Source organism: Gekko japonicus, unplaced genomic scaffold (assembly GCF_001447785.1).
Source record: "Gekko japonicus isolate JY-2015 unplaced genomic scaffold, Gekko_japonicus_V1.1 scaffold217, whole genome shotgun sequence".
Lineage (NCBI taxonomy): Eukaryota > Metazoa > Chordata > Lepidosauria > Squamata > Gekkonidae > Gekko > Gekko japonicus.
Genome location: NW_015164188.1, coordinates 1,355,638 through 1,365,017, shown reverse-complemented (window position 1 = coordinate 1,365,017; position 9,380 = coordinate 1,355,638). Strand labels below are relative to the sequence as shown.

Here is a 9,380-nt window from a genome sequence, read left to right as displayed (position 1 = left end):
CTTTAAGACCAGGTTTTATTCAGGTACAAGCTCTCCCTCCTCTGCAAGGACAGATCTGCACGTCCCCCCCCCCCAATAGCTATCAATCCAAAACAGTCCAGTAGATCCTGAGCAGTGGATGTTGCCTTCTGACACACTTCCGGTGATGTCAGGGGGTGTGGCATATGCAAATAAGTTATGCTAATGGGTTATGCTAATGAGCTTCTGCACCTCTTTTTCTATGAAATGACCCCTGAATAAGGGGGAAAGGAGAACAAACATTTGTTCCCCTTTCCAGACCCTTATCAGCTGACCAGTCCCTAATTGTTCTGATTGTCCTTAAACTACTGCTGATCAATGCAAGTCTCGGCGATTCTGCATCTAGCCTTCTCAACTGGGAGGGAAAAGTGCAGCTCAAAACCACATTCAAATACCACAGGGCAACGTTGTACCGACTGCAAAGTCACCCCTGAATGCAAAAGCTATCATAAAATCCAATGCTCAAAGAAAGCGAAAGCAGCATGCAGTGTGGAGGGTACCATAAAATCTGGTGATCAAAGAAAGTGAAAGCAGCATGGAATGCAGAGGGGAATTTCTGTTCCAGCGACAGTTTTGTCAAACAATGGAGGGAAAAGCCAAAGCAGTATCCCCTGCTGATGAAAGCAAAATGTATCAAGCAGTCTTAGTGCCCTCCAGGGTGGTAAAAATATAATCATAAACTAAGTAATTGACAATTTGTTGTCCTGCATTAGTTCCCCTCAAATCTGCTGTAAGTGTTGGGCCACTTCTCCTGGTCTAATGGTAGGGTCAGCCCTGATGACAGATTATGGGCTGAACTGTACATACCAGCTACAAACCAGAAAGCTTCTCAAAGTGCTCCACAATGCAGATTTCAAAATTATGCACCCAAACCTCTGTTTTGGGGACATTTACCACGTTGCGGTGAAAAGTATCCAGACTATACCATCCACTGCTTTACACAATGACTTACCACATGATAACCATCACCATGTGATGTGCTTTCAGGTGTTTTTCTATGGAGGAACAAAAATTATTGCCTGGCTGAAAAGCAGCCCCGTAGCTAACAACGTTTTGCTCCGGGGGGGGGGGTTAGTGTTTTGCTTGTGGGACCGGCCATTATATGTCTGTGCAGAGCTACTACACCATGCTTATACTTCTAAATAATAACTAAGAAATGAATAATACAAGTGCCTTAAAAAGGGCCAGAGTGATACAGTTTTAAAAAATCAGTGGAAATAGACCCCCCTTACAGAAACCAAAGTGCTTAGTATCATATTAGCTTTCCAATTCCAGCTGGAGATGCTCAGAACTGAAATAAGAACCAGCCCGCCCAACAGACACCCTCTCCAACAGTAAAATAACAACAACAGGGATGTACTAAAAGGAATGACAGGGTTGCCCACTGGAAACAATGGGAAAGATTTGAAGGCCCATTGGAAATAATGGGAACCAGGAGTGTCAATTAATTTGCATGGGTTCCATTGAAATATACTACAGCACAAGAAGAGTTGCAAAGAAAATGTGGAACGGATTTTCCATTAAGATCTCTGGAATGACAGCCCCCAGAGTGGAATGACAGCCCCTGGGAATAGCAGAAGCATTCTGGGACTGGATTGACAGGCCCCAGAGTGGAGTGAACTATTCCCAGGGGCTCTCATTCGAGTGCCAGAATCCTCCTGCTACTCCCAGGGGCTGTCATTCCACTCTGGGGGCTGTCATTCCAGTTCCAGAACATATCTACTACACCCAGGGGCTATTATTCCACTCTGGGAGCTGTCATTCCAGAGACCTTAACAGAAAATCCATTCCACATTTTCTTTGCAACTCTTCTTTTGCCATAATGTATTCCAAAGGAGCCCAAGCCCCCTACTCTCCAAGCCCAAATAACTTCCCCAAGAACAACAACTTTTGTGTCTTTAGTACACCCCCCCCCAGCCGATCTCACTCTCTAATCTGGAGTCCTGCATGAGGGAGACGGGGAGGGGGTAGAAATGTGGCATGGGCACTGCGGGCTCAGCCCCACCAGAGGATTACTGGACGGTGTGGTGGGAGGTGCACAACAACACTGCGTGCACAACAACACCGGTGTCCAAGTAAGGAAGTCAAGGAGGAAGCCAGGCTGCTGGGGATGATGATATTGGAGGAGGAGGACGGATGAGGGGAACACTTGCAGCCAGGAAGGAGGCACTGGCCAGGTCTTGGACTGCCCCAACCAATGAAGATTTGCTGCCTGCCCCCTGGTGCCCGCCGCCCTCCCCCTCCCTTTGCAGCAGCACAAGTTTGGACTTGGAGTCTGCTCAGGGCATGCTCCAAGAGGAGAGCCTGCCTGCCTACCGTCAGTCTACCAAGTGCCGATGTGATCACCCACTGTTTAAAGAGCTGCCACTCACCTTGGCCCTGTCCCCACCTGCGGGCACCCACCGCCCTCCCCCTGTCTTCACAGCCACACTGATTCGGAGGCTGCTTGGGGCGTGCTCCAGGAGGAAAGCCTGTTGCCTGCCCTCAGTCTGCCGTGAGTGCAAGGTGATCGGTAGGGGGGGAAAGAGCCCAGCGGGGAGGGGGCCCGTAAAAACGCAGGGGGGGGGCAGGCCCTCTGGGCCCCGCATTAGCTATGGACCTGCTGAAAAGACATAAGCTGCATTTATAACAATGGAATAAGATTAAAGACATAATATCAGCATTTAAAGGAACTTATTAAGGAGGTTCTGGTCTGATATTTCCATTAGCCCTTTTATTACTGATATAATTGCTTTCTAGCCATTCTCTGCCACCCTTCCTCTGTATCAATGAGCTAAACAACAGAGATGTAAAGGGGGGGGGAACCATCTGTCATTGCCACAATGCAAAATGGGAAATGGCTTATTGAGAAATGTTCCTTGTGGCTGAGAGACGGAAATCCTGCTGTTGGGAGCGAGCAAGAGGTAAACGCAGACTGGAGGTTCTGCTGCTTATATGCCCTTCTCCAGTTCATTGGAGCTGCAAAGCAAGCGCCTTAATTGAGCCACACAGGGAAGCAAGATGATCGCAATGCAATTAACTGCAGGGACTGGGAATCAGAAGTGGCCTTAGCAGCCAAAGCAATTGGAGGTGTGGGTGTGTGGCCTTTACTAATCTAGCAGAGGGGATGTTTACCGCTGTAAAGGTGCCATTCACTACCAACAGCAGGGCACACAGCGCTATATTTCACTGCAGCAACATTAACAGTTAGTGCTGATTTCTGAAGTTTCACTGCTAAAACTTTAATAAGAATCAGTTACTAGAGGTTAAAAATATGTTCTTTATTCTTATCCATGGGGGGAACAGTACCTTTAAAACACCGCAGCTGTGCTTCTCTCCCTGCATGTGATGTACCAGAATTCCCGTCAGGAAGGCATTAGGTAGAAGGGGTTAGAGGTGTGGAACTGAGTTAGGAGGGGGTAGCTGCACTCTTTACTGCGGGCACCTGTTGTTGCCTCCGTTAGCCTGGCAAACCCTCCTTCTCCTCGCTTAGCCTCTTTCCACATCTGTACTTCTGAGCAGACACCACTCCCAACCAGGAGACCAGCGGGGACTCTTGCAGAGGGACCAAAGCACATTACTCCCTGTGCCATTTGTGGAGGCTTGCCAGAGGAAGCGGCTGCCATCCTGTTCCCTGAGGCACTCTGGCAGGCGATTGCTGCAGGTGGCCGGGAGGTGACATTGCAAATACTGACTGAGGAGGAATCATGGGACACAAGAAACCAATAGGGCTTCATCTAGTCCTACAGAGCTGCCAACTATAGTCTGGCTTTTCAGTCAGACCATCTCAGTAGTCACATACAGACTGAATGGCTCCAAAAAGGAAGTTCTGTTAAAATGGAGAGGCATGTTAAATACAAAACTGATCATAATTAACAATACAAAAAAAAGAAGCTACCAGGACATTTTGGAGGTCATTAATTAATAGGGTCACCATAAGTTGGAAGCGACTTGACAGTACTTAATGCACATGCACATCTTGATTAAAGCCGGAAGATGCCAGATGCTAAGATCTTAATTCCGAACACATTTACTTGGAAGTAAGGCCTATTGATTTAAATGCCCTGGTGTCAAACAAACATGAGATACAGAGAAACTGAACCAATCAATCAAAACACAGAGAAAACTAAAACCACCAATAAACAATCTTATACCAGACTTTGAAGTTCATCTATGTTGAATGTTCAGCACACATTACAAAGTACAAAATCCTGATGATTTTAACTGTGTAAAGGGTCTTTCCTTGAGGAATGACTGGCAGAGTAAATAATACTGGGCTGCATTGAGTAATGGTATAAATGTATAAGGCAGCTTCAGTTTTTCCAGCCAATGAAGGAAGGAAGGAGCGAAGGAAGAAAGGAAGGAACGAAGGAAGGAAGGAAGGAAGGAAGGAAGGAAGGAAGGAAGGAAGGAAGGAAGGGCTGCTGTGCAGTTTAAATATAAAAAGCTAAGAGGAAAGAAGGAAGCTCCCTTTGGGTTCATGTCTTAAGAATGGGAAAAGGCAGGTATGATAGACCCCTGACTCTCCTCCACTCTCAGTCAAATTTTCCCACCAATTTTTTTTTTAGTCCTCCTCTGTGACTGAGCTGCCCTTCAGTAGCATGTATTTTTTTCTTTATTTTATAAGCTTTAATTGTCCCACCCTGTCACAGATATTAGTTTAGGCTCCTGACCCAGCACAGGAACTTAAGGGAAAATACAGGAGCTGTCTTGTCTTATATTTAAACCCTTATTGAAATGGCACTTGAGGCAAAATAAATTTCAAAACAGAAATAATATTTTATTGAACAGGCAGGGAATATATATAATAGAAGACTGTCAAGGTTTAGAAAGGCTGAGGTAAAACATACTTAGATCCTACAAGAGAGTGTTGTTGTGGCTTATTTTCAGAGTTTCAAGATCTTTTCAATGAGAGGTGTTTTGCTTAGTATATTTCAGCACTAACATAGGCTCTTAATACTGTTTTCTGGAGAACAGTGTTTGCTTATAGTTTCTAGATTTCTCCCTTCAGAGTTCTAGGTTTTCCCTTTAGATATTACAGTTTTTCACTATCTCCTGAGGTGACTAGCGTATTGTTGAGAAATGGACTAATTTATGGTTTTATATCTGCTTACACATGCAACACATGGACTGTATACCATAGGCCTAGAGGAAGCTGTTTGCATTATCTACTGTGAGAGATTTCACATAGGGAACACTTGCCTGCATTTCATGTTAATGTAGTTTGCACACATTCAGCCCAAAGCCTTATGGGAAGAAGAAGCACCTGTTAGCCATTGTTGGCAGAGGCAACAACCAAGAAGAAGAAATTCCCCCATTGCTAAAGAGACTAGATGTCACACAGAACATGGACCTGATCTGCATCTGAATTGCCATTTCCTGTTGATGGTGCCTTGTCTGCCTGGTAAAGCCAAGATCCATCTACACATCAAGGAAGGCACAGGAAGCCGAGACTTCACACCTGGCCAGATGGTGTTCCATGAGATAGAGTGTAGAGTTTCAAATATTGCCCAACCCATAGAATACCTGCCCTTTTCTACATGCACCAATGAGGGAGGTCATGGGATGGACTTGTAAGTAGGTGGGATTACAGTTTGGCAAGGTGCCACCCACCTGGAGATTCAACTATAAAAGTAAAGACCAAACTTTAGGTCTTTGCTAGCCACATTCCCTCTTCATCGTCCTCTTTATACCTTTACCTCCCCTAAAGTCCAGCTTTCTATCAAACAACCCTTTGTCTACTTTAAGATCTCTTGGACTGCAGCCAAAGAGGTCCATACTTTGCTGGCTGGCTCTAGCAAGTGTGAGTTAGTTAATATCCCTAGGTACTATTTTATTCCCCTGTTTTCCATTGCATCAGACAAGACTTCAGGAACAGGCAAGTATTAAACCGTGTACCTACCTACCTCCTAAGTAAATGAGAAACTATTTTCTACTCCTGTAACTCTAAAGGAAACTTGATTGTTTGTGTGTGTGAATCTGATTTTGTGTGTATGTGATTTTGATATTTCTCAGTAAAAAGACTTTTTTTGGAAAAACACCAGTCTCGTCTCCATCACTGGTACTCTCTGGAGCTGGCAGAACCTCTGTAAACTTTGGCAAGGACTCACGTTAAATTTAGTTAGCCATCTGCTGTAAATAAAGTGATTGGCGTAACAGTCTCCCCTTTATCACAGACTAGGGTTCTCTTCCCAACCACTTTCACAGGCAGGATGTTATTCTCCTTGTCCCTAAAAAGCAATAACTCCTTTTACTATTTGGCTTATATGGCAGTTCTCTCTAACTAACCAGACCTTCTGCCAAATTCTTCTCCAGTATTCGTTGTCCGTATAAACCTGTTCTGTAGCTTTCTTGACTGAGAATCTAAATTCTCCCTCAGAGTAGTTCTGCTATATTTAAGACAACAGAGTCCCTCTTCTTCTCTCTATAGAAGTACGTTTCTGACAATTAACTGACAGAAATCACTGACTCCCAAAGTCTCTTCTCTCAGAAGCCAAACCCTCTGGCTACTAATCCAGATGTTAGACTTCAAACAAAGACCAAAAAGTAAATGAATCTTTTCCCTCCAGATCAGCTGTTTTATATCCTCTCTAAGCTGATGCTGGCCGATCACAGAGTGAGTAGCGCAGCCAATCGCATAAGCTCTTCCCTCCACATAACCTCCCTGAGAGCCAGTTTGGTGTAGTGGTTAAGAGCACAGACTCTAATCTGGGGGAAACAGGGTTGATTCCTCATTATGCCAAATGCAGCTGCTGGTGTGACCTCGGATCAGTCATAAGTTCTTTCAGAGCTGTTCTCTCAAGGGCAGTTCTTGAAAGAGCTTTCTCAGCCCCACCTACCTCACAGGCTGTCTGTTGTGGGGAGGGGAAGAGAAAGGAGACTGTAAGCCACTCTGAGACTCCTTTGGGTAGTGAAGGGTGGGGTATAAATACAATATCTTCTTCTTCTCCCTCCCAAGCAGCATTTTAAAAAGCCTGCTTTTCTTTGCAATCCTTCACAAAGTTCTGACAATTGATAAGAAAGGTGGGGGAGGCCATGATGGGGCAGAGATTCAAGGTAGATTGATTAAACTGAGCTTACTAAGTACATACTTACTACTATACTTATATAATAACTTACTAATCCATGGATTTGGAGTCATTTGAATGTCTTTTAATTGCTTTTCTTTCTGTCAGTCTCCCTGCTATATAGATGTGAAGCACAATGTTTCCTCCCCAGCAGACTCAGTGAAAGAAAAACTGGACACAGCTTTGCATCAGCCTACTTCTGCTGGGTGGGATAGCAGTGTAGAGGAAAAGGGAAGTCCAAATGAGCCCACTGGCAAACTTCCTTAATTTCTAAAGGACTTTTTAGAATAAATGTGGATGAGTTACCCTGACCCTGTCCTCATTTCTGCCTGCGCTTTGGATACCTATGAATACTGGCTACTTCCAGCATAGCATACAACCAGACTATTCCACAAGTTCAACATCTGGACAGTCGTGCATCACAGTAGCACTCAATCAGGCTGTTGCACCAGCTCACCATTCTGATTTACAGAACTGGAGCAACGTGTTAAGTGGTAACACCACCCTGGCACCAAAGTCACTCTGCCCGGCCCTGCCCCAGCCTCATAGAATTAGTTCCTGAAAAACTAACTGCTTGGATATTTGCATTCACAAAGCCTGACTCAGAAAGGTTCACAGTAAATTACCATCTTAATGACCTTTCTTCCTGTAAAGTTATACAAGCTCATAGTGTTGTCTCAGTCTCCTCCTGACCCCTGTAGGAATTTTTAATGAATCATTTTACAGTCTGTGTTCATCTTGCTTTGGTGCCTCTTTGAATGATCTTACTCTTCTGTCATTCAACCGCCTCTCAAAGATATTACGGAGAAGAGAATTTCAAACATTCAACATTTTCCCAAATATATTTCCCAGATTTTTAAGGATAGCTCCCCCCCCAAAAAAAAGTACAAAATGAATCATTTTATAATATCAGTTTATGGCTATAAACCTTAGTAATGGATCCCTCTCAAAATTGTACATTATTTTCAGTCTTATTTGAGAACATCTACCTACTTTTGCTACCTTCCAGAAAACTTTGAATGAATAAATTATTGTGCAAACAGGTATTTTCTATTCCATAAAATCTTGATTAGCTGCAACTACGCTATAGAATCATTGAATCATAGAGTTGGAAGGGACCTCCAGGGCCACCTGCAATGCAGGAGATTCAGAAATACCTCCCCCCCCATCTTCCAACTATGTGAATGTTTGCAATGCCAGAGCAGTGAGACATGGCTAAGGGCAGCATGAGAACATGCATGTCTGAATGAACCCAGGACTTATCACAGAAAGAACTTTGACACAAAATTCATCTGGTTGGATCCAGCAATCCATGGGGTATACAGCTTGCAGATGTTCCCCACATCCCCCCTCCTGACCCTGGGAAAGCTGATTCTTGGAAACATAAGACCTGTGTGGACTAGTAGCGGCAAGGAGGGGGATGAGGGGGCAGAATCACCCTCTCCTTCCACTTCCATAAGCACCACTCTGCTGCCAAAAGAGGCAGGAAATACAATTTTATTCCCTTCACCCTCCACTCTGCACACACAGACCCCAGCCCTACACTGGTCTCACAACACTGGAAATCAATTTGTCTGTGGCTGATCTGCTGGGGCAAAAGGATGCAGGAGAGCTCTGCAGCTGTCAGCACCTTCTACAGACAAAGGACACTGGCTCACATCCACAGCTGATGAATTCTGTCCATATGTACAACAGCAAGATGCCCAATGCTGAGCGATCTCAAGTGATGAAAAATGAAGAACAAACACGTGAGAACAGGCAGTGCCAAATACACATCTCAGAGGTGAAGAATGGCCCTCATGTTACAAGACAGATTAAATACCTGTTTACATTGTAATGTCTGGAATGCAGAAGAATTTGGCCGGTATTAGCAATGCTAACTTTGCTCATCTTGACACTTACTTGGGTATTTTAGCAAAGCAGGAGCCTTCCTATGTGGCTGAACCTTTTGACAGAGGCAAAATCTCCCCATCACTTGGAGAGATGTCCTTAAAAAACTTCTAGGCAAGTTGGGTTCATTAGGTTTCTAGGACTCCATCTGTTTCTGACACATCTGCAGAATGTTTACTCAGCGTCTACTGGGGATTTTGATTGTACCTACGCATGGCCAGCACGGTGGAGATTACAAATGTCACCTATAATTTAGCTGAGTCAGTCAGGTGAATATAATTAACTGCTTTTCCTCCCACCTTTCTTCCACCCACCATAACATATCAAGCTTGAATTATGACCTGTCTACAGAGCAGGGCAAGTGTGAGAAAGACTTCCTCCATCGACAATGAAAAGCCGAGTCAGCCTTTAAAGGCAAAGATATAC

General features: G+C 44.4%; 1 protein-coding gene across 1 annotated transcript in view; it reads right to left on the bottom strand.

The window, feature by feature from the left end:
- The window catches only part of SGCZ (sarcoglycan zeta), a 331,877-nt gene that overhangs the window by 38,687 nt on the left and 283,810 nt on the right, over positions 1-9,380 (bottom strand). The gene's annotated exons all lie outside the window — the stretch shown is intronic.